This window comes from Rattus norvegicus, chromosome 20 (genome assembly GCF_021556685.1).
Source record: "Rattus norvegicus strain SHRSP/BbbUtx chromosome 20, alternate assembly SHRSP_T2T, whole genome shotgun sequence".
NCBI classification, from domain to species: Eukaryota; Metazoa; Chordata; class Mammalia; order Rodentia; family Muridae; genus Rattus; species Rattus norvegicus.
The window spans coordinates 8567390-8593694 of record NC_141553.1 but is presented as its reverse complement, the minus strand read 5'-3'; the positions used below and the strand labels follow the sequence as shown (position 1 = coordinate 8593694).

The 26305-nt window shown below is 51.4% G+C and overlaps 1 protein-coding gene and 1 long non-coding RNA gene across 2 annotated transcripts in view; one reads left to right on the top strand and one right to left on the bottom strand.

The window, feature by feature from the left end:
• Ccdc167 (coiled-coil domain containing 167) overlaps positions 1-26305 on the top strand; it is an 80903-nt gene that overhangs the window by 25438 nt on the left and 29160 nt on the right. The window lies entirely within an intron of this gene.
• On the bottom strand, positions 7725-22353 carry LOC147998561 (uncharacterized). The gene is made up of 2 exons (XR_015645635.1): positions 22186-22353; positions 7725-9350 (listed from the first exon to the last, which is right to left on the bottom strand). It is a non-coding gene; the product is annotated as an uncharacterized LOC147998561 (long non-coding RNA).

The following is a 26305-nucleotide window of genomic DNA, read 5'->3' as shown; positions in this document are numbered from 1 at the left end:
CTCGTCACTGCAGTACATGAAGGTGTAGGAGCCGAGTGTACGGGTTGTGCGTTCAGACCCAAAGCTGTAATGAAATCCCAAGGTCCAGCATGAGTGAGCAGAGCCAGAAACATCCGAGCTTTATTGCATGTTGATTTTGAATGACTCTCTGGCTGCCGTGTACTCTGTCCAAGGCCCCCCAGGGGTGGCCTGACTTGCCAAGCCTTCTTGAACTTTTGCTGGGAGGATTCAGTGTCTACACCCCAGCGCGGAGGAGACAGGCGCGCAGGAGCAGTCTAGAAGCGTCGCACCGACAGCTCACCAAATAGAATCTGTCCCTTCTAGGATTGTGTGGCAGCCAGCAGCACTCCCGGGCACCAAGAGACCTTTTACATACCATATGGCTATAGAATTAATAACGTGCTGTAAGCAAAGATTGGAAAGGAGATTAGGGGACCCGGCTCCTGTAGTGGAGCTATTAAGAAAGAAGGAAGCCTAGTGGCACAGCAGAGAAAATAGGGCCCAGGCCTCCTCTTAGATGCTGGGCAAACACCAGGCAGGGGAGCATCCCTGACCAGCTCAATGCGTCTGCTGTCGGCCATAAAGATGCAGCTTATTGGAGGGACAACAGCTAAGAATAACAAAATGACCTCTTCAGAGGGGACAAAGAGGCAGTTAATTACCCTCAACAAAGAAGGATTCGCAGAGCCACAGCCAACCTCAGTTGCAAGGAGACAGTCACCTCCACAGGGGCCCCAGGGCTCAGGCAGGAAGAGGGATGATGTCCAGCAGGCCTTGGCTCCCCACCTGTTGGGGTAGAAATCTCGGCTTGCGTCCGGACAAAACACACCAGGCCATATGGTTCCATGTGGAAAGGTTTAATGAGAAAAGAGGAGAGGAGTAAAGGTCGGCCATGAGCACGCGGAGGGAAGCGGGGAGGGAATGGGGAGAGAAGGGACAAAGGGGAAAAGGGAAAGAACAAGGAGCAAGAGAAGTGAGGCATGGGCAAGCAGCCCCTTTCATAGTGTCAGGCATACCTGGCCGTTGCCAGGTAACTGTGGGGCGGAGCGTACCTGACTGTTGCCAGGTAACTGTGGGGGTGGAGCTAGAATGCTACCACCACCCATCTGAGGCAGGCACAGCCCATCACATGCCTCCAGACCTGTGATGGTCTCTATTTTTGCATAACCAGGCGAAGCTGTTTCCACTGTTTCCAGACTGCTGAAGGTCTCTCAACCTTCTCTGGTCCACAGCCTGGATCCTTGGTAATGTTAGAATCTCCCGAGGGGCGGGGGGGGAGGGAGGAGTTCCCCAGCAGGACTGTCCAGCTCTTCCCCAAAAAAACCTAGTTGAATTGACCAAAGCAAAGGACACCGATGTTCCCGATCCGTCCAGATGATGATGGTCTATAGCCAAGTTGAGCATCCAGACTTGGTTTCCTCGACACGGGGCATGAGCTACTTTTCTCTCACTGTGAGTTCCACTGGCTGGCTCACAGTAGGCGGGCCTCTGAGCCTCCACAGTCCCGGCATCCTCCTCCCCCATGCATGATCCTCTAAGGTCCCTGGAGTGAACAAGTTGGGCCACTCTTCCTCTCCAGCAAGTAAAGGAACCTGGATCCAGGGTGTCCATAGCAGGCTAGGCTCAGACTCTGCCTCTTCCAGGGCCTTGAGAAAGCTGCCTCAGTTTCCTAGTCTGTAAACTACCCCCTCTCAGCTGGGCCTTGTCAGGACTCGGTGTGTTTCATTGATCCACCAAGGAGACATTACAAAGGGCTGCGTGCAGAGTGGTGGGCAGGGTGGAGGATGGCCAGACAGGCGCGTTTCTACCTCAAGACCTAGAGGGGACAGAGCCATGGCGGGCAATGTGAACCCCATGGACGGCCATCTGGATCCACCTACTTCCATTCCTATCTTCTACTGATGCCTGGTTTTGGAAATGTTCCCTGCAAAGGGGCTCGGAGCTTGGGGTGCCGGCCTTCCCAGAGCCCGGCACAGTGTGGAGGCTGGCAGAGTGGGTTTAATGGAACGCAGGGAAGATTCCCAGGATCCTGACATATGGTCGGGGCTGATTCGATAATATCACCATTGTTAGTGCCCATTTGGCTGCCTGGGGGTCATCTTGTGATGTCTGGTTTGATATTTAACCGTATCATTGGTCCACATGGCAGACCGCCCAGAGCTAGGGCCAGGTCCTTGGCCCCTCCGCGCCCCCTTGGTGAGTTTCACGCATGCTCGCTACGTATGCACGCATGCATGCCAGAAGAAGGAAAGACGGTGACTTTAAAGGATAGTTCCATCTTCTGTCACAGTGCTTAGCGCGTTTGACAAGCCATCAAAATGACTTCGCTGCAGCAAGCTTCATTAAAACGGGAGCGTGGCGCTCTAGCATGCAGACGGGGCCACTTTATTACTTTTTAATTTGTTTATAGGAAGTCCTTGTTTGGTGTGTGCCGTCTTTACAAATAGAGACAAACGGGCCTGTCGCCTCCAAGCTGTGACATCCCTGGATGAACAGGCTGGACCCGTGCTGGGCTCCACACTTGGTTACCTTTAATAGAATCTAGCATGCTCCGGGATGAGGAGACAGTTCAGACGGCTCAGTCAGGAGTGTTTGCCACATAAGCAGTGCGACCTGAGTTTAAAGGCCAGGTGTGGGCATGCAGGAGTGACCTCAGGCCTGGGAGGGCAGAGACAGGCCGATTCCTGGGCTCCCTGGCCAGCTGGCCTTGTGAAACAGTGAGCCCCAGATTCAGTGAGAGACTGCATCAGAAGAAAATAAGGCAGGGAGCACACATACAAACACATACCTGTAGACACGTGAATGTACACATCCATACACCCAAACACATGTATACACATGCACACATACATGCACATGTACACATAGAAACACTTGGGTGAATGCACATGTGTGCACATGTATGACACATACATGTACAATACAACATGCACACATGTGATCACATGCACACATGTGATCACATGCACACATATACTTGAATGAATGCACATGTGTGTACACATAGAGCATACACAACATGCATGCGTGTGTGTGCATGTATACACACTTGAATGCACATGCATGCGCACATACATGCACACACAACATGCATACATGTTCACATGTACACACTTAAATGAATGCACATGCGTGCACACTTACATGCACACATATGTTCACATATACACATATACTTGACTGAATGCACATGCATGCACATGTACATGTACACATGCAACATGCACACGGGTATGCATATGCACACACATAAACACTTGAATGAATGCACGTGTGTGCCTACATGCAGGCATGCCTACAATATGCACACATGTGTACACATGCACACATGTACATGCACACATGCATGCATGTGTACATAAACACTGGCACACACACAAAGAATATGACATATTTTCCAAACTATGTAGAAAGCTTGGGGAGGGGACAGAGTGTGAGACTGAGTGACCCTAGGAGACACTTGCCCATCTCTGGACTTCCTTCTCTGTCCTCGAGGTCAGTGACCTAGGCAAGTGGACACTCGGCCTCTGCAGCTTTCGTTCTATGACTCTGTGCTTCCTGTGCTTTTTCCACTTTGAAAGCCACAAACCTCCATGAACCCCCATTTTCTCAGCTCCCCAAGGCAACTCTCTTCAATAGAATGAAACAAAATCCTCAAATCACCAAGTGAAATTTGAAAATCGGTCAGATTAAGTGAGGAAGACCAGTAGCATGCCAGACCCTGACCCAATGCCTCAACAGAGCCACCCTCTGTCTCCGGCACCCGCCCACCCTCTTTAGCTATGTTGTCAGCCTCCCCACATGTGTAAGGTGAGGGTTGATACCCCTGTTCTGGGTGACTTTGATTCTCTACGATCATTCAGAAGAGAATGCAGAACCCACACAGCTCTCTAGCTGCAACTGTCCTGTATGACATTGGAGATTGTGTGTGTGTGTGTGTGTGTGTGTGTGTGTGTGTGTGTGTGTGTGGTGTGTGTGTGTACGTGCGTGTGCAAGTGCTCCGAGCTTGACATCCAGAGGTCAGCATCAGACTTTGATTCTCAGGATCGTCCACCCTGTTTTTTGAGACTTGAAACTCCTGGAGTAAGCTATGCTGTCTGGCCAGCGAATGCCAAGGGTGCACGCCTCCCTCATGCTGGGGTTATAGGTACACACCATACCAGGCTTTCCTGGTGGCTGTGGCAGGACTTGGAAACAATGCTGCTACAGCTATGGTGACAACTGAGATACTCACATAGCATGTGTCAGGCACTGCCCTAATCCCTGCCGGTTAGGATCCCACTTTATGGATAAGGAAACTGAGGCACAGAGATGAAGGAAGGGTGCCCATGGTCGCACTGCTATGACAACAATGTGGTGTCAGTCCCCTCCTTTATGCTCTCTGGGTAGAGTATGTCGGGCAGTTTGAAGTAAAGACCTCTGCAAAGGCTATTGGAATTCTTTGTTGCAGTTTTAAGTTACAAAGACTATTGTGAGGAGCGAAAGACCAGAACTGTCCTGTTGAAAGACCAGAGCTGTCCTGTTGAATGTCACCACACCTGCCTTTGACAGAATTCTCAGTGACAGAGGCTGGTGGGAGACAGCGTATCACTTTGGCTGGAGGACATAAGGAGAAAGATGTTGCCAGTCACAGTTCTGAGACACTGTGTCCCAGCAAAAGTCCTCCTGGCTTCTCTGCCTGTTTTCCTTTTACGTTAAAAAAAAAAAAAATGCCTGGGGTTGGGGATTTAGCTCAGTGGTAGAGTGGTTCAGTCCTCAGCTGGGGGGGGGGGGAAGAAGCCTGAAGCCCAGAGACCTCCGAGTGACTTTCTAGGGGGTCACACGAAAGTTCTCGGGAAAGCAAGCCCATTCAGTACAAGGACCGTTCAATAAGACATCTGCCATGACATTATATTCTTCAGGAGACTAGAAGCCAACCAGGAAGCCGGAGGGCTAGCTCCCTCCTCAGGCACAGTCACAGCCAGGTGCTATTTTGTGCCTAAATGCAGCTGCCACAGTGGGACCCTCACTTAAAGGTTTAAACTGGTTTTCCTCAGGAGAGAGAGAGGAAAAAAAAAAAAAAAAAGAAAGGCCAAACACCCTCCGATCTTTTGTTTGGAGTTTGTGTGGGGGTTGGGGGAAGGGATCCTCCAACCTCTGAAACTCCTTAACTCTAGGAAAATGAAAATGGCCCCCTACCGGCCTCTCCTACTACCTTTTAAGCTAATGGCATAGGCAGCGGGTGGAGGAACAGGGGCAGCTTCCTTGTATACCCGCCCATCCTCCACACCTCACTGTGCAGAATACAGGTGCCCCCGGCCACCCACCCAAGGCCTCAGAGATCCAGATGGGAAGGAAGTGACTGCCCCACAGGGGACAGTCCTGGAAACAAGTGTCTCTTAGCAGGTGGCCAAGGAAGGATGGAGCTGGGGGCAGGGCGGGAGCTCCTCCTAGGGTCTGCGTTGGAGGCTTTCCACCAAGAGACAGCAGCATCTTACCGATATTTCCCCGCCCCTTGCTACAACTGAAAACCCACAGGGCTTTCGGATATTTGTGTATCCCGCACTTTCTGCTCTCCTCCCCGTGGGGACCATAAGCGACTCAGAGAAAAGAAGCAACGTGGTCTCCCATAATTTCAAAGTCAGTTCCAGAGTTAATAATAAATTAGCTGGGGCAGCAGGGAGGACTAGATGGGGTGCACCCACCATAGAGGAGGGGGGGCCCTCTAGAAGCAGCTTCTGGGGGTCAGGAGGAAGCTCTGGGAACTGAGGACACACACACACACACACACACACACACACACACACACACACACACACGACTAACGCCTGTGGGAGCTCTCCCCCAGGATGGGAAGGGATATAGCCCTTATCCTCTCTGGATAAGGCTTCCCAGGAGAGGGCCAGCACAGCACAGCCTGGATCCCCACTTCCTGAGGAAGGGCAGGATGCCGTTTTCTGAAATAACAAAGTTCCTTGTCTCTCTGGAAGATTCCACCAAACGCATTCACCTCCCAGGAAGACCACAGCAGCTATACCAGGTGACAGTCAACAGCTCCAACACCCATGAGATTCCATTTCAGCTTCCCGAAGACCAGAGGCTCTGCTCTCAGACAGGATGCTCAATCGATTCCTGTCAAAGTGATAATCACTGAGGGACACCGAGACTGCGGTGGGGACATTGGATAAGGTTAGTCTCCCAAGATGCACCAGTGCAGACAAGACGGCCGCATATAGGTGGCCATCATCATGAGGGGACAGTGTGAGAACACTGGACAGGATTAGCCCCAAGACACTGGAATCTGGGCAATAGGGTTGCCCTGAAGTACAAGGGAGCTGCTATACACGAGGTCCACGAAATACCGAAGATTAACAAGAGGTGTTATATACAGGACTCGAGTTTCCTTTCGAGCAGGGAGGTAGTGTTTCTCCTACAACAAGAAGTGAAGCTTCTAAGGACAGGCGGAGCACCAGCTGACACAGGTCACTTCTCAACCACTGATGGATCTAGCTTATCTACCCCCAATCTAACAAATCACAAGGGACCAGCAGGGAGCCTCTGCCCTAACCAATCAGGTGTGCTGCCTCAGGCAAGAGACATAGCCTTGGCGGCTGCAGCCACCTCCCCGGGGAAGATGGGGAAGATGGACAGACTGGGGAGTTACTGCTTTGCGGGTTAGGATAAAGTCTGACCTCACCACGCCAGGGGAGGCAGGGCTCACTACTCTGGGCTCTCGTCTTTCATAAGGGAAACTGGAGCACAGCAGGACAGGGCGGGGGGGGGGGGATGGGCCCACAGTCACCAACTGGCAAGCCACTGACTGCCCTTTCTCTCTGCCCTTGGCTCTCCCACCTCAACTCCCCACAGGCAAGCACCATCTGCTCCTGCAGCGACTGGGGCTTCCTTTAAAAAATATTTGTCTCAGGTGAGGTCTGAAGTGGGCAGAGGGATGATATATTGCACTGTGCTGGTCTGGAAAGGCCAGGGAAGGTGAGCCCCTGACACTTCCAGGATGGTAGGGACAGGGCCTCCTGTGTCTGGGTTTCCTCCCAAGAATTATCCCTCTCTGGGCCTCTCTGCACCTTGAACCCAGGTCCTAGTCCCTCCCAACTGCTCCTGAAAGCCAGCAGACTTGACACGGGCGGGGGTGGGGGGAGCACAACGGGGGCCCTCAGGAAAACTCATGTCTGGGATGAGGCTCTGCTGGAAAAGAGGCTTCCTATAGAACCCAGGACCCACATGGAGGTCTTAGGGGATGTTGGGGACCCTGGAGGAGCTGTGGGGACTGCCACATAGTAAAGAAGGCTAGGGGGTGGGGTGAGGGAGAGGACAGGGCAGGGAGGGGGGAGAAATGGGGTAGGGGTAGAGGAGGGGAGCAGCAGATAAGGAAGCTGAGCCCCTGTGTAGACAGATGAGACAGCTGTATAGAACTATATGGAGGGCTGTATAGGACTGTATGGAGGGCTGTATAGGACTGTACGGAGGACTGTATAAGGATTGTATGGAGGGCTGTATAGAACTGCACTCTGCCAGCTGGGCCTGGGACCTTGTCAGAAAACCCTGGAGAACGGAAACTCTAAAACCAGCTAGACATCTTTAATCCCAACACCAGGAAGGCAGACGGAGCTCCGTGAGTCGGAGGCCAACCTGGTCCACAGAGTGAGCTCCAGGATAGCCAGAGCTACACAGAGAAACCCTGTCTTGGAAAAACAAACACAACGAAAAGAGAAGGAAGAGAAGGCCTCTAAAACCAAGTCACATTTAATCAGACCACCTGAGGCCAACACATTTTCCACCTACCATGATAAGCATTCCAACACGCCACTAAGGGTCCCCCTCCTTTGGGTTTGGGTAACCCCACAACAACCTGGACGCAAGAGACGGGAAGCAGAAGCCTCTAGATGTCTCCTGCCTTCTTTGAGGCTCTCTTGGTCCCAAGATGCTGAAGGCTGGGGAGTTGGGGGAGAGAATCCCCTATGAGGGCTCATTCGGGGATGCCCACAACAGAACTTCCAGCCATCGGTATCCCAGTGTGGGTCTCCTCCCCCTATGCCCCTCCTCCCCCGCTCTCCCTCCTCCCCCGCTGCCCCTCCTCCCAGACCCAGGGCAATTTCCCCTGAAGTGTATTCATGCTGGGCGCTGAAGCCTCAGAGGCAATTGACTAGATTTCAATCAGAAATCCATCTCTCTTAAGGACAGCTTTGGATGAAAGGCAGAAGCAACCTGCAATCTAGATGCTGACACCGAGCCTGAAGGGGGAGCTGTGTCGGCCTAGCTGTCTCAGCCCCCAGGTAGGGCAGAAATCCACTCAGCTTCCAGGTAACATGGGACAGCCAGGAGCTGGCCTGCTTTCCCTCCTGATCACAATTCCGCTCTGCCACAGACCCAATCCTGAGTTCACTAGGAAAGGTTTGTTAACCAGCCGTGACCGGGGACCCACACCGAGACTCACAGACACTTAGCTAAAGAGTCACAGGTGTCCTTAAATTCAGGGGAGGGCTGCAGGGTCAGACTTTCTCCCCATCCACCCATCTCCACCCTCTTGGCCACTTCCCACCGTGGCCACTGGTCCCTCTCAGAGGCTGGCCGGTAGTCAGGAAAGGGTCACTCTGAGAGAAGAGCTGCTGCCTGATCCTCTTTCTTGGAGACCCCGCAGGGCGAGGAGAGGAGGGGCTGCGGGGACATGAGGGACCCCACAGAGCATCGCTGGTAAATAATGCACGCCTCCCAGTCCTGGCTGCCGCAGGTAGCGTATCAAAGTAATACCGCGAGACGGATTGCGGTGTAATGGCCATAATTTAGGGCCCCGTGGGTGAGGCCGTTTCGGAAAAGCTGCACACCCGGGTGGGCCAAGGTGACTGGAGCGCCTGCACCGACTTTGACCTCTGGATTTCCTCCAAGCTAAGTGAGGCCATAAAAAATTCAGAAGCCCAGGCTGTCTCCCAGCAAATGGGGTGTGGGTAGAGAGATTGTCCCATCCATCTAGACCTGGGCAGGATGGATGCTCTGGGGCCGGCAAGGAGAGAGATGCGCCGAGCCGTCTTCCAGGTGTCTGGGAAGCGCCATACCACGTGACCCAGGTGCCCGGCCATTTAATTATATTTTCATTAGAGTTCAGATGGTCCCTGTAGGGACTAGGTCCCGGGTGGCTGGCCCCCTCCCCACCTGCACTAGGAAACAGAGACATTTCGTGTTCTTTCCCAGCTTCTTTCAATGAACCTCTGCAGGTCTCCTCTTCCCTCCCCCACCAAGGAGGGTCGTTTGGGAGTATCGAGCTGGTAAGGGGTGGTGTGTTTGAGTGAAACTTCTTGATGGGAGTCGTCTGGAAGCAAATATTCAGGCCGTGTCCCCCTACTCTCTGCTCCTGTGACCTAGAGAGAGAGAGAGAGAGAGAGAGAGAGAGAGAGAGAGAGAGAGAGAGAGAGAAAGAGATATTCATGAGTTTCTCTCAAGGAAAGACAAAGAAATAGAAAAAACTTATCAGACTCTGCAGCCCTGTCAAGTAGCATTAGCAGCCAGACACCCCACCTTGCTGCTGACGGGTAGGAGGGGGCTATTTGGTGAATTCTTAGAGGTGCCCTCGTCCATTCATTATGTGGGCCCGGAGGCTCCAATTCCCTGCACACTTGCCTCTAAATCAGTTTATGTTTTGCAATAAAGAGATACCCCAGGTTTGAAGCTCTCCCGGGTTGGCAATCTGCTGATACGCACCCTCCACGAGTTCTGTGCCCCACCCCCACCCCCAGGTGCTTTGATGTGGACTGGGTATGGGTTTGAGGGCCAGCAGCCACCTCAGATGGGGTTCTGATTAAGCAAGTTGCAGAACCTCCTAAAGACAGAACATTCCACCCAAACAGAGGTAAGGGAGATTTATGCCAGCGTGGACGAGAGAGATGTCCAGGATGTACTGTTAAGCAGAAAGGGCAAGTCACAGAGTAGCATGTGAAGTACACTCTCGTTTGCATTCCGTTTTAAATAAAAGGCTGTGTGTATACACAAGCTCGCCGGTGCCTAGGAAATATCTGGAGGGGAAAACAGAGACTGTTGTCAAGATTGTCGGGAGAGGGGCCCGTTGCGTGGAGAGGAGAGGATTTCAACCTCTCATTCCTCAATTTTTTTTTTCTTTTTTTTTCCCTGGACCTGAGGACCGAACCCAGGGCCTTGCGCTTGCTAGGCAAGCACTCTACCACTGAGCTAAATCCCCAACCCCCTCAATTTTTTTTTAAAGATTTTATTTATTTATTGAATATAAGTACACTGTAGCTGTTTTCAGACACACCGGAAGAGGGCACCAGATCTCATTACAAATGGTTGTGAGCCACCATGTGGTGCTGGGAATTGAACTCAGGACCTCTGGAAGAGCAGTCAGTGCTCTTAACCGCCGAGCCATCTCTCCAGCCCTCAATTTTTTTTTTAACTGTTAATTTTTTCCAACAAAAAAAATTGTATTAGTTCAATAACATAAATATAAACATCTGTCAGAGAAAATGAGAGAAATCTGACCCAACTCCTTCATACACTACGAAGGTCCAGAGAGGGAGAGAGACTTTCCCAGGCCACACAGTGCTCACAGCCAGTCCTGAGTCTCTCTTGGATTCTCCCACCTGGTCCTGACAGAGGTGTGATCTGACTGGGAGGAGTCTGCCTCTGGACCCCACATAAGCAGGGGTCCAAAGACAAGAGTGAAGAGGCCATGTTGGTCCTAAAGGGGGAGGCAGCTATGGTGATACCCACAGGCTTCGGAAACATGGAGGAAGAGGGAGCAGAAAGAGCCAGAGGGTTGGGGAGAGAGCTGTGAAATGGTGTTGTCTGGACTTGACATGGACATTGTGGGCACGTACGTACACACACACACACACACACACACACACACACACACACACACACACACACACACACACACTCCACTCACAGCATCCATGGTTATCTGTGCAAGATGATGGAGCCAACAAGATGAATTATCTAAGAACACAGCACTACTTGGATTCAGGGAATTTCATTGGGGAGAACATGTAGGTGGGACAGGATATGTTGGGGAGCACTGGGAGGGATAGGATGTGCTGGGAAGGACTGGGAGGGGCAGCTGGGTTTGGCGTGGTCAAGATACATTGTATCCTTGTATGAAAAGCTTAAAGAATATCAGACTAAGAAGAAAGGAAGGGGGAGGCAGTTTTAGAAGACCAGCCGAGTGGCCCGCATTTGTCTATAGTCTTGACCTCGCCTGGCCCTGGACAATTGGCTTTTCCTGAGGCTTGCTTGCCCACCTGGCAACTGACGACCATGCCTGGGTGACGAGCTACCATGTTTTGTTCAGGAATGGGTTCCCAGGATGTGGGACTTTCAGCGTTAAAACTAGGGCAGTGGGAGGCAAATGGGGACAAGCGAGGACCCCCCCCCTTGTCTTGGAGACCCACAGAAAGGTTTGGCAACGATGGCTCTTAATAACTTAAAGGTGAAGCTTCTAGAAGGTTGAATCCCAGCTAAGCCAGCCAGCCTCTGCTCTGGCTGGCTCTTCTGAGGAGTGTGAGGTAGCACACCAATTTGTTAATTTGTGGCTTATCTGTTGCTGGCGCGCTCTCCTGTGTGTTCTTTCTCTCTCCCGTTCTCTCTCTTCTGTTTCTCTCTCTCGCGCTCTCTCTCTCTCTCTCTCTCTCTCTCTCTCTCTCTCTCTCTCTCTCTCAACACACACACACACACACACACACACACACACACACACACACACAGAGGCATACACACAGCCCCTAGCATTTCTCAGTCCACTGAGAGGCACCTTGGCCCCGGCCCATCCATTCCAATCAGAGCCCACTGTTACTTTTGAGCAATATAATCCTCAAGAAATCCCGAAGCCTTTAATTACACCCAGGGTGCATGGCAATCTCTCATCTCTCCCTCCCCACCTCGGGAGACAAAAAGGAAATTTCACGCCCTACTGAGCCCAGCTCGGCTTGTACTCTCTGATGTCAGCCTGGGGTTAAAAAGCAGGGATAGGCTTGCCTCCTCTAGGTCCTGATTCCTTCCCCGATGTTGAGATTCAAAGCATGCGCCTTAAAGATGATAATCAGGATGCTCCATGCCTATGAGTGTCCCCACCTCCCGCCCCTTGGCTTCCGCAGTGCGGTACCCGGTGCTGTGCAGCCAGCTACCTCCCACACCCCGTCACACCTGAGACTGGCCACTCTTGGGAGACTGGGAGACACACTGGGCCTCGGACTGGGAAGGGCCAACACCGAGAAAAAGTCAGGTCAGTTGCTAGTCCTGTCATTTGATAGCTGTGTGGCTTGAAGCCGCTTTCTTTCCCTCTCTGGTCATACCCTCCATAAAGCGAAGGAACCTCTTGGGCATGGGGACATGACAGGAATCCAAGCATTTGGGAGATGGAACTAGGAGATACACACCAGGGAGATACCACAGTCAGTGGACTGGCTCTTGGGGTTCTCTGATTCCCTATCACCCCAGCCAATTCCAGGCAGACTGAGAACAGAATCGGGAAGGAAGGCAAAAGACCCCTGTTACTACTGTATGAAGCTGGCATGTGACGCCCCAGCTGTCCCTCCATTCGGGTGACTTTAAAACTTGTCCCACGGGGTTGGGGATTTAGCTCAGTGGTAGAGCGCTTGCCTAGGAAGCGCAAGGCCCTGGGTTCGATCCCCAGCTCCGAAAAAAAGAACCAAAAAACAAAACAAAAAAACAAACAAAACCAAAACAACAACAAAAAAAAAAAAACTTGTCCCACGTGGTCCCTGAATGGGTGACATGTTGCAGAATTGAGCCTGAGGCCCAGGAAGGCTTGTCAGGACACCCTTCATAGCTTCCCTCCCCATCCTGCCTCTGCACCGCAAGATCACCCTCCCTCACTTTCCCCCAAGCCTCTGCTGAAGTTGGTCCTATTTTGTAACATTAGAGTCAAACCCAGGGTCAAGTTCTTGCTAGAGAAACGCCCCTGCTACTATGCCCCACCCCTCAGCCCCTTGCCACAGGATACTGTGTAAACATCATCTTCCCTCTTCCTAAGAACCTTCCAAATACCTGTGCTCATCCTGGACTAAATGCTAGGGAGCCCTGGAGTGACCCAGACAGCAAGTGCTGTCCCCCATCTCCCTCTGGCCCTGCCCCGCTGCTTCCTTCTCGCCTGGAAGAGGTTGCTCTGCTGGATGCCTTCCTGAGGAGCTGTGGGAGCAGTTACTTGATTCCAGGCAGGGACAAGGACTGTGGAGCTGGGCCGTCTGGGAAATATCCTCTTCTCCAGTCACTTAGAACCTTCCAGAACCCTTGTGGGGCACACCCCTGGGTCAGAGCAATCAGACATTTGACAGTCGAATTCAGTTTAAGTGCCAATATGTGGAGACCACTGGGGAAAAGAGGCCTCCCAAGGTTCTGGAGATGGACTGAACCTCTGCGCGTCCCCTAAAGGGTTCAGTGCCTTCCCAGGCCCCAGCTGAGCCTCCCCTTGACTCCTGGAAGTGTTTGCTGATGGCAAATGTGAAGGGCCATCTGCCTAAGTCTGGGGGGACCATACTTCCTTCCGGCATAAAGACCTCATTTCAGACTGGGGCTGAGTGCAGTTCCTAGAGGCCTTCTGCTTACCAATAGCTTCTATATATGCACGGTTCCAAACCCACAGACGCCTTCCTCCTGCCCACCTCCGTTTCTCTCCTCAAGACACCCGCTGCCGGTGCTGATGAAGGAATCCTGCCGCATGGGGTGTTGCTCAGTGGTAGAACGCTGCCTGCTGTGGATGCTTCCAGAGATATCTTACACATCCGTGAGCACACAGCCTGCCACTCAGACTCCCTCTTCCTTCTCTCTGGAATAATATATCCTGGAGGCCTTTCTCTGTGAATGTATATGGGAAACCCCTCATTCCTCTTTAAAGCTCCATAGTACTCCACCTGGTCTCTGCTCCATGTGTAAGAATCCACAGTGGGCCAAGATTCTTTTTTTTTTTTTTTTTTTTTTTTTTTTTGGTTCTTTTTTTCGGAGCTGGGGACGGAACCCAGGGCCTTGCGCTTCCTAGGCAAGCGCTCTACCACTGAGCTACATCCCCAACCCCGGGCCAAGATTCTTGAGTTATTCAGTCTTTGCTTATACAAAACCTGCACCCTTAGAAATGTATCTATAAGAAGATACATTTCCTAACTCTGTGTCCATAGTTAGAATCCCTGAGGCAAACAGTTGTGACTCTGAAAGATGGGGGTTAATTTTATACTCACTTGTATGGCATTGTAAGACCAACCCAGTTTCCTGTAGGAAGGAGTTGGGCTGGTTGGTCTCGCAACCCCCAAGAAGGGTAGAATTTTTGTCCTTACCCCATGAGAACTGGAGATTCCATTTTGCCCAGGTAGCCCTTCCACCGAGAATTTCCTTTCCTCCCGTGTCAGGCCATGGGCTACATGCCTTCCACTTTCAGACCTGCCCACCACACGCCCAGGGTAGGAATCTGGTCACATGGCCTGGATTCACAGATGAGCTGGCCGCTGGCATTCTGAGAGGTCAAGCAGTATTCCGGGCATCACACAGCAGTGCGGTTCCTCAGTGTGTCTGCAGAGCCCAGGCTACCCCAGCTTCCTGTGACTTCTGCTTTGCCTTGTGTATGCCCCAAACTCCTCTGACGATGAAGCAAAGTCCTCTCACTGTATTAGGCCCACAATGGTGAGGTTAGAGATTAGCAGAAAGTCAGAACTGGGAAGGATAATAAAAGGGTTTTTTTGTTTGTTTTTTTTTGTTGTTGTTGTTGTTTTTTTTTTTAAGGATATTTTCTGAAGCTGGTAGGATGGCTCAGTGGGTAATGGTACTTGCTGCCAACCCTGATGATCTGAGTTTAATCCCTGGGATCCAAGTGGCAGAAGGAAAGAACTGACTCTTGCAAGTTGTCCTCTGATTTCCACATGTGACAAACTGACAGACAGACAGACAGACAGACACACACACACACACACACACACACACAAATGTAATTTTTAAAGCCTTTTCAAGGAGAGATTTACTGTCCTGGGATATGGACAGAGAGGATGGGAAAGCGGTGAGGGTCACGGTTTTATGCGTCCTGTGCTTGCTAGAGGGATGAAGGTGGCCATTCAGCTATCCTACCTCTGGTGGGAAGGTCTCATACAACAAAGAATTATTCTGCTCCCAAGGCCCATACTGCGTCCTACTGAGGAACTGCTTAACAACCATTTCACTGGGTTATTGGGAAAGACCAGGAGGAGCCTTGGAGAAGGGACCCTCAGAGAGCTATTTTAGGCCAGTGCAGGACTTAACGTGGGCCTGACGACCCAGTCTGGACCAGAGGCTGAACTTGGCCCGCTGCTGCCTCTGGTGCACCTGTGAGACAAAGGAACCAGACCCCGCACTGTGTTGTGGGTGGTCCTGATGCTGTTTGAATTCTGATGTTAATTCTACCTCCTCAAGACGGAGCAGTAGGGCTGGGGATTTAGCTCAGTGGTAGAGCGCTTGCCTAGGAAGCGCAAGGCCCTGGGTTCGGTCCCCAGCTCCGGAAAAAAAAAAAAGAACCAAAAAAAAAAAAAAAAAAAAGAAAAAAAGACCGAGCAGTCATCACTTACTAATGATCTCATGGGAACCGTCTCCCCATTTGCTAGTCAATAAAAGCTTGTGATTGGGCAGTGGAGGGGGAAGGAGGGGCCGGAGGTCTTTGAGAGTGGAGGCAGGAAATGGAGAGGGGTATGGGAAAGGAAGGGGAGAAGAAGGTGGAAAGGGAGGAAGAGAAGCAAAGATGGGGCAGAACCACGTGGCCAAGAGAAGCTACGCATAGCAAAGGGTCTCACGGTGGCGGTGTAAGGTACAGAGTGCTAGTTCAGCCCAATCTAGGCTTATCACTTATAAACAGAATAACAAGGTTGTGCGTTGTTTGTATGGGATTATGTATTATGTTTGAAATTACTACACCACCAATGTGTGGGGGAGGGAGAGGGAGGAGGAGGGCTCTTTGTGAAGCACCTGCTGCATACTTAAACGATCAGCTAAGTTCTGTGACAATGTAACTCTGAAGTAAAGGAGACAAGCTCCAAGCCTCTAGCTAGAGAGGAGGAGTAGAGAGCCCGGGTTAAGTGTGGCAGATCTGGGGAGAAGGCTAACACCCCAGCAGAGAGCTTTCTGTCTATTGCAATGTCGACTCTGGGGAGCTACCGGGTCTACTACATGTTCTCAGGAGAAGCAGAGCCTTCCTGACTGACCACTTGTATTTTAAGACCTAAGAAGGCTCACAATATTTCACTCAGGCTGTTTCCTGTCCACAATGGTTTTCTAGGGCTGTGGAGACCCCAAGTACTGCATGCAGCTCAAAGCTCCTTGTGAGGCTTTCCCTGACCCCTGGTATTACACCCCCAGTTATACAGGGATAGCCTAGAGGCAGGGGCTAGGTCTTATCTGTATATCCCCAAGTTCTATGCCAGGGTCAGACATTTGGATGGATGGACAGATTAATAGGATAAAAGAATGAATAGATAGATGGATGAGTTGATAGGTGGGTGTGGGTGAGTAGGTAAATGGATGGGATGAATGGAGGATGGATGGACAGATGGATGGATGGACAGACGGATGGATGGACAGACAGATGGGCAGATGGATGGATGGACAGATGGATGGACAGACAGGTGGATGGGTAGATAGGTAGATGAGATGGTGGATGGACGGATGGGATGAGATGGATGGAGGAACCAGGGGGATGGATAGCTGTATGACTGGATGGGATGGGGTGAGTGAATTGATGGATGGATAAATTGGTAGGTGGATGGATAAGGTATGGTTGGTTGATCAGTGGATGGATGGAGCGAGTGATGGAATGATAGATTAAGACCTGTCTGAGCAAGCTGAAGAATGACAGCATAACCTCAGCTCCCTGGATGTGGTTCTATAAGGATGAATAAGTAATCGTGCTCTTCTGGCCCCGACTTACAAGCTAAGGCGCAGAGAAACAATGTATCTACTTAGTTCTCCACATCCCCCTAACTGCTCAGCGGCAGGGCCAAACCTCGAGTGGAAGACAGTCTAACTCTGGACCCAAGGTAGCCATCTTGTATGACTTTCAAAGACTCATGCTGAGAATAACCTCCAAGCCATTCATCCTGGGAAACAGGATCTGGAGGCTGGAGCTGCAATTAGCTGACCTCCGGGGTCAGTTGCTTCAGCCCCGCCCACTCACTTCCCTCCACCCACAACCACCAGCGGCCACCTGCTTCAGCCCAACCAAAATGTACTGGCCGGATGGAGGGACAGCGTTCTCTTCTGGAGACCTGCAGAAGTGCGGGCTGACGGAAGACTTCACCCCTCAAACTCCTGGCCTGTCCCAGCTGAGTGGACTCTGGGCTGGAAGCCAGCTGCCGCTTGCAGTGCTCCTCTCTCTGCTGCGCCTCCTCCCTCCCGAAAGTCACACTCCACATGCTCAGATTCCTTTGTGGTGGGTGTTTTGATTAATTTTATTCTAATTAATTCAGTAATCTCAAGCTGTTTGCAAAATCTGCACCAAGCTCCTGCTTTGTGATGGATCTACAGAAGCGGCTGCAGACAAGCTCTTAGTTATGTGTGTGTGTGTATGTGTGTATGTGTGTATGTATATGTGATATATATCTCCATATCTCACAGCTGGGAAAGTAGGCTGGGTGAGTCGGAGACATTACCCCTGGCTTCTTACCTTACACTTCCTAAGTGCCCTCTGTGTTCATGCTCTAGGGCTTGATGGTTGTGACTGGAGAACAGGGACAGGGTGTGTGTGTGTGTGTGTGTGTGTGTGTGTGTGTGTGTGTGTGTGTGTGTGTGTGTGTGTGTGTGTGTACACAAATTAAGTCCATTCTCCCCTTCCATCCCCTCTCCTCACCTGGGAGGGGCATCTTCAAACTCCACCCACAGCTAAAACACAGAGCGCCCCCTAGCGGCCGGTAGTGTTACCTACCTACCAGCAAACAGAGTGAATCCAGGACGGCCACCAATTTATCCCTTCCCCCAAACTATGCTACAGCGTGGGGAGAGGGGTACGGGATCGCCAGCCCTGATGCCACAGGCTCATGTGGCCAGATGTCTGCCCACCCCGATTTCTCTGCCTGTGCTCACACACACACCCCAGCCCCGCCATTCTTCTCCTCCTCCTCGTACACTTTTACCCATCCCATGTGAACTGCACTTGCTAAGTTTTCCCTTGAAGACCTACGCTATTCAGTTCTTGATAACCTTGCCTCGTGGTCTCTCTCAGACGCGAAGGTGCACAGCGAGGACCCTGACCGGGCAGCTCTCATTCCTTAGGGCAAATCTAGATGACCTCTGACATCAGTCAGAACATGAACTTCAAAATTCAGTTTTAAAAAAATTCACTGGTTGGGGCTGGAGAGATGACTCAGTGGTTAAGAGCTCTGATTGCTCTTCCAGAGGTCCCGAGTTCTAGTCCCAGCAACCACATGGTGGCTCACAACCCTCTGTAATGGGGATTTGATGCCCTCTTCTGGTACTACAGAAGCTAGACAACTACAGTGTACTTATATATAATAAATAATTAATTAAAAAAAAAGTTCACTGGTTGGAGCTGGGTGTGGTGCTGCCTGCTTGAAATCTCAGTACTTGAAAGGTAGAGGCAGGAGGATCGGGAATTCAAAGCCATCCTGGGCTACTTGACACCGTGTGTGTGTGTGTGTGTGTGTGTGTGTGTGTGTGTGTGTGTGTGTGTGTTGTGTGTTGTGTGTGTGTATTCATGTGTCATACATAGCATTGTGGCACACTCCTATAGTCATAGGACTCAGGAGGCTGAGGCAGGTGGATCTCTTTGATTCAAATTCCAAGACTAACTGTATAGTGAGACTCTGCCTCAATACCCCAGAGGTATTTAAACATTTAACAAAATGAAGAATGGATAAATAAACTCTCCAGTTTCTGGTCTTCCTGATTATCTCTCCAGACCAGAAGACTCTCTTTGAGCCAGAACCCCCTCCTCGACCAGACGGGTCTCCAGTTCCTGGAGACAGGGTACACCCACTTTGTCCAGTGTCCAGCTCAAGTCAGGTGCTCAGAATATGTAGCAACCACATCCAGCCAGGACTGACACTGTGTGGGATTACTGATAACTCAGATCTTACTGTGATGTCCTCAGCTGGCATAGAGCGGGGTCCCCATGGAGTCATCTAAGCTCATTGGTGACAGCATACACACTTGTCAGCCTCACCTCCTCGGCCTTGCCATCCCCTGCTTCATTAGCTGACTACAGCCTCCCCCTCCTTCCCTTCCCCAATGCCCGCTGCGTTCTGAACCGGCGCATTGGAACGAGCTTTGTGCAATTACCACCCACCCCCACCAGCCCAGATCACCGTGCCTGGGGGATTAGTGTCAGGAGATTTGCTGGGTAATGGGTTCTGGGCAGTAGGATACGGGCCTTCGACTGAGACATGATTATGCAGGTTACACTTCCCTGGGCCCAGACACAGCCACAGACCTTGGCAAGCAGGTGTCTGCCCGGGTGGGGCCCGGAGGCCCCATTCTATGGAATCGTCTTCACTTGCTGTAAATATATATGACATGAGATGGTTTTCTTTCCCTTTTCCCCTTCTTTTCCTTTCTGTTAGCAAACACCGCAGACCCTCGTGAGTCACAAAAGCTTTGTGATATTACACAGGAATCTAGGAGGGGAAACTCCATATTTCTGCCTGTCAAAGGTTTGGTTTTCTTATTTATTTACTAGCGTGCCACTGGGTAAATTGAACCCTGAACAATATTAAAAGGAAATAAACATATCTCTCAGTTGCTCACGGACCCAGCACTCACCAGGGAGCTGGGCTAACGACAAGTCTTCCAGGCTGGGGACAAAGTCATAACTGGGAGGGGGGTGGAGGGGAGGGTTCTTGACTGTAACTCCTCTCCACTAGCAGCCTGCAAGACTTACTGCTGACACACATGACACACATAGCTACACAGCGTCCTCTGCAGTTCCCTGGTGGCAGGACAGCTCTGGTCTGACCCCCATCCTCCCATCACACCACCACATACACACACCACACATACACAACACACATACCACACATATACACATCTCACATACACCACATACACACCACACACCACACACCACATATACCACATACACGACACACACATACCACATATACACCACACGACACACCACAATACACACACCACATACCACACATACCACACATCACATACACACCACAACACACACACCACACACCACATACAACAACACACACCATACACACACATCTCACACACTCACATACCACATACACACCACACTACACACCACACACAACATACACCACACATCACATATACACCACAACACACACACACACACCACATACCACATACAAACCACAACACACACACACACCACATACACACCACACCACACACACACCACATATACACAACACACACATACACATCACACCACATATACTTTATACCACACACACACACACACCATACACACACCATATACACACTGCAATACACCGTACATATATCACACACAGAAATACATACACACATGACACATATAAATACATGTACACCACAATATACTCATACACACCCATCACACATACACATCCATACACACACATACCACACACATACACACACATACCACACACCCACCACACATACATGTACATGAACAAATATACACACACACACAGACACACATTCACACATACACACATATACACACCACACACACCACACATATACCATACACACAAACACACACACACATACATACACACACACCACACATACAGACATAAACAAATACATACACACCACACATATACACATATACACACACACACACAAACCACACATACATACATACACACACACATACACACACACACTACATATACCACACATACACAAGCATACACATACACGCACACACAAATCACACAAACAGCAGGAGTAAAGGGGTGGGGCCTCCTCCCACCAAGTCCTTCCCACTCTGAAAACCTCCATAGATGAGCTTTGCTGAAGCCTCTCTATATTTTAAAGGCGAGTTTAAATTTGCTCAGTTTGGGCCACTGGATTTCGACTCCATGGGCAAAGGTGCTTGGCTGCCAAACCTGATGTCCCAGGTCCAAGCATTGGTCCCCACGTAGGAGAGAGAGAAACGGCTCCGGAAAGCTGCCCTCTGGCCTCCACACCAATGTCACGGTGTGGTCACACACACTGGGTAAATAAATATTTAATACATTCAAATAAATGTGCTGAATTCCAGCTGGCCCGGGTGATGTCAGCGCTGGCCTGGCTTGCTTTTTCTCCTCCTGCACAGGGGGCCGTGTTGGAAACTCAGTCTCACCTGAGTATGGGAACCCCTTCATCTGTGCCTGGTCCCTAGGACGGTGAGCAGGTCAGGGGGGCCCTGTCCTCCACTCCCCACCTGCAGTGTAAAAATCGAAGACCTGTGGAGCTCCCTCTGCAGCAGGGCGAATAGCCCCGGGGATGGGCCAAAGTCTCCTAGAAGAGGTAGGGAAGCCCAGTGGGCAGTCTTGGCGTGTTCAGGAAGCCAGGGCCCAGCTGGGAGAATTGGAGGGCAGAGAGAACACAGGCCCCAAGCCAGCAAGCCCTTCCCCCACAATTATGCCCACAGCCATCGAACAGCTAATCGTCCCTGAGCCCACCTGTCCCCAACAGCATTTTGCCCATCCCCCCAGCATGACCACAGTGGGTGGTGGTTACGGAAATGCCAGCAAAGCCTACCGGACAGTTAAAGTGGAATAGGGCTCAGCCGTGTCGCGGTAAGAAGCAGGGGCGCGGGGTTGGGGATCTAGCTCAGTGGTAGAGCGCTTGCCTAGGAAGCGCAAGGCCCTCTGTTCCGTCCCCAGCTCCGGAAAAAAAAGAACCAAAAAAAAAAAAAAAAAAAAAAGAAGCAGGGGCGCTCAGTGGCACCATTTGCAAGTACAAGCTCTGGAGCCATCCTCGCCTGGATGTCAGTCACAGAACTGTCTCGAGGAAGCTGTGTGGCCCATCCATGCCTGGATTTCCTTATTTGCCAAACAGAGGCATGCAATGCCAGGTGTGGCGGGGGCACCTACCTTTGATCCCAGCCCTTGGGAAGCAGAGGCAAGAGGATCTCTGTAAGTTCGAGTCCTGCCTGATCGGTGTCTTAGTTAGGGTGTTACTGCTGTGAACAGACACCATGACCAAGGCAACTCTTATAAGGACGACATTTAATTGGGGCTGGCTTACAGGTTCAGAGGTTCAGTCCATTATCATCAAGGTGGGAGCATGGCAGCATCCAGGCAGGCATGGTGCAGGAGGAGCTGAGAGTTCTACATCTTCATCTGAAGGCTGCTAGGGGAAAACTGGCTTCTAGGAGGCTAGGGTGAGAGTCTTAAAACCCACACCCACAGTGACACACTTCCTGGAACAAGGCTACACCCACTCCAACAAGGCCACACCTCCAAATAGCACCACACCCTGGGCCAAGCATTTTCAAATTGGGACAATCAGCACAGTGTGTTCCAGGACAGCCAGAGCTTTATAATGAGGCCCTGCCTCAAACCAAACAAAAGCCCCAGGGCTTCTGGGGGTTCTGAGCAGGTCAAGCAGGTGCATTGTCAGGAAGCCTCGAGCACAGCATCTGGCTGTCATGGAAACCCAGAGTGTGCCCCCAATTTCTGGGCTCTCCTCTTTTTGAAGACCAAAGACTGCTGTGTCCTGTATGAAGAACAGCTCCAGGTGGCATGGTTGGAAGCACAGGCATCTGAAGGGACAGCGGGGCCAGATGTCAGGAAGCCAGAGACTCAGCACTGGGCATTTCTGAATGGCTAGCCTTGTAACTGATGGGGTTATAGAGACCTTAGATCAACACAGCCTCTTTCCATTGTAACTTCTCAGTCAGGGACATGACACACAGAATCAGAACTGTATTTCCTGGCTTCCCTTGCAGCTATACACAGCTGTCTTATTAAATTCTGAGTAACATGGCGTAAAGGAAAATAGCAGATAAAAACATCTGGGATTCCTCCCCCAGGTGTTAGAAGGTGGATGAAATGGCTGGACTCGCAGCAGCCATGTTGGTCTATGAGGGGCCCTTGTCATAGAAGTCATTCATTACACAGGACCACAGGGAGCAGAGACACCGTGTCAGCCCTGGACTGTAGACTTGTAGGAAATATAGAAAGCAAGCTTTGAAAAGGTGTGAGCCAACATTTGAGGGGTTGCTACTTATCAGGGTGACTCACGCGACTCCCAGTAGATACAACACTGGTGGGGGGCAGTCAAGGACAAAGGCAACTCAGCAGCCAAAGCAATGGGGAGGAGTGGGGGAGGGGGACCACAGCCTTCCTGTCTGGGAAGGAGATCCCAGGCCTTCTGGAACAAGTGCTGTCTGCATCAGATCCCCAGAGAGATTACAAGATGGCTGGGGCTGGGAGGGACGATGACATACTGTAACAGACAAATGCTGGGTGTCAGGATGCTCCAGAGACAGAGAGAGAGAGAAAAAAAAAAAAAAAAACTGCCCCAAGAGGCTGAAGGTTCTACAGAAGGGGAGAAGCAAGGCTCTGAGAGACTGGGAACTCTCTGAGTTCGAGGCCAGCCTGCTGGTCTACACACATGGAGAGTTCTAGGACAGCCAGGACTGTGTAGAGAGATCCTATCTCAAAACAACAGGAAACTCACACTCTCTCTCTCTCTCTCTCTCTCTCTCTCTCTCTCTCTCTCTCTCTCTCTCTGTACTAGGGCTCTGACTGGGCAGCAGGGCTAGCTGGTAAGACTCTGGCGTGGGACCAGGGTTGGGTTAGACCTCATGGGTGCCCTGGAGCTTGTGCAGCCTATATGGCACATTTTAACTTCAATGTCAATGCCACGAGCTGAGCACATGGTCTCCCCTCCTGGGGACAGGCTAGGTGACTAAACCATTTGGCGGCGGGGTGAATTGTGGAACTTCAGCCTGTGTGTCTACCTAGTCTCCGAGGGCCACAGGTGTCATGGGGACGGCCTCATGTCCTTTGTTTTCACCTGACTTGACCTCCCACATCCCCACTGGAACACTCGGGGACAGAGACAACAGCCTTCAGGCTTAACCAATGCATGGATTGCACTCCTGGTAGGAGGGCATGGGATGGGGTTCCCCAAAGAGGCAGAGACCAGAAAAATGCTAAAAAGAAGTCCCTGAAGCTCCTCAGAGCCCCTCTTAAGTTTCTAGGGTCCTATGCCACCCAGGACAATTTGTACACCAGTGTCGTTTTTGCAGCATTACTTGTAAACCCATTAGTCCCCCTGTGACAGAGAAGGCCCAGCTCATAAACTATAGTTTGTTTTTTTTTTTTTTCTTTTTTCCGGAGCTGGGGACTGAACCCAGGGCCTTGCGCATGCTAGGCAAGCGCTCTACCACTGAGCTAAATCCCCAACCCCTAAACTATAGTTTTGAACCCACCCAGTTCAGCACAGACCTTAGTCCACTTAAAGCTGCTTCAGTCCGACAGTCACTCCTCCCTCTCCCACCCCAGGGATCTTCCCAGATCTGTGACAAAATGACAGAATTCTGTTCAGCTGTGGCTGCCTCCTCCCCCCTTCCCCTCCCTCCCCTCTCTGTCCCAGCTCGCTGCCACAATCTGTGGCCAACACATACGCCTTCAAAAAGCAGCAGAGCAGCCGTCCTGTGAGGTTTTAAAATCTGTAGTAGTTTATTCTATAAGGACCAAGAGCCGGCTATTGGATGCCTTTCTCAATTTACTTAATCCCAGCATGTTGGCAAACCATCTTCAACCAGAATCCGAAAGCCTTTGAACACTAGAGACCTGGGAGAGCCGTCTCTCTGTCTCGTGAAGGAGGCTCTCCCCGTGCCTATAAACTCAGCCCTCCTACGCCACAAAGCAGCTCCAAGGCCCAGCACTGTCCTCCAGGAGCCCCGGGTTGCTGGCCCTGGGCCTATCGGATCTAGCCAGTGACATCTTCAGGCCGGGCTGGAGTGTTCCTTAGGGCCGGATGCTATCATCCTGGCTCCCAAGGTTTTTCCCAGGAAAAGCCCCGAATGTAGGCCAGTAAACAGATAAACGGTTATGCTGTAGGACTGAGCTGGGTAGGGCTTCCAGATGCAGGAGCACAGATTTAAAACCAATATCCGTGAACCACTGGGCGTACTGGAAGCCATGACACTGTTTTCTTGACGGATTTTTCAAAACCTCTGACCGTTAGGACCAGAAACCAGGTTGGTAGCAGGTGTGGGTAGTGATCTCAGGATGCTGAAGCCCTGATCAACCAGGGACAAAGGCGGCAGTCCTGAACTGTCTTTCATCCGTCCCCCTCTCCTCTCTGGTCTGCTGCCTCCTGCCAAAATCCTGGCTCTCCAACAGCTAGGGGAAGGCGGAAGCCTTTGTTCTTCACCCCACAGATGTGGACGACTAATGACAAAGGAGTCCCAAGGGACTTGGACCTTTGTTCCAGGCACCTAACCACAGGGCAGCAGCCCCTGCATATTTCTCAGTGCAGCAGCCAAGGCAGGGAGGGAGGCCACAAGCATCAGGTGCCCTGGGGTGGTAGCTGGCTGAATTCTATGGATGTCACCCAGCAGGGAGGCCAGGCAGACCCTGCCTCTCTGCCCGACTCTACCCTACCCTCTCCAGTCAGTTTAGCAGCCAGCTCAGTCCCCAGGCAAGCAGAACTCCATCCCACAGAGCCCGGGGAAGCCAGGGTGAGGACCGCGACCACTACCAAGACCGAAATGCCCGAATGCCGAAAATAGACCAGCGGAGAGGCTCTCTCCAGCGGGGAAGCCTGAGGCGCCCTTTCCTGAATGGCACCATATTCGCTTTTGTGCTCTCAAATGCCACCCAATTGCACGAGGCCACCAAAGCCAGAAGGCAAAGGCAGAGAGGGACAGCCTGGGGCGCTGGCCTCTGGGCTGCCTGCCAGGGCTGACAGGCCGCCCAGACATCAATACCAGCAAGTGAAGAGACAAGAAAATAGCTCCCAGAAAAGGGCTCAAAACTGCACAGGACGTGACCCGTCTTGTGCACCGACAGCATCTCATCCACATGGGGCTGTCTGCCCACGGCCTCACCCCCACCTGGTAGCCACTAATGAGGTCTGGCAGCCAGTGGAGCCATGCCTTGCATGCTGACCCAGCTGGTGGCCCAAGGCCCCAGGCACTAATGAGCCAGAGACCCCTCCCCTCCCTCTGGGGACAGTTTGTCAGGCTGCATCCCTGCCACTTCCTGGGTCTTCTGAACAGGGAGCACAAAACTCCCATGGTCAGTTCAGCCACCCTAGCAGCGATGCTGTGTCCTAAAACATGTTTGGAAAGATGTCCCCAAGCAGTGTCAATTGCTTTCTGTTATTCTCTTTTAAAGTCTTATTTGGA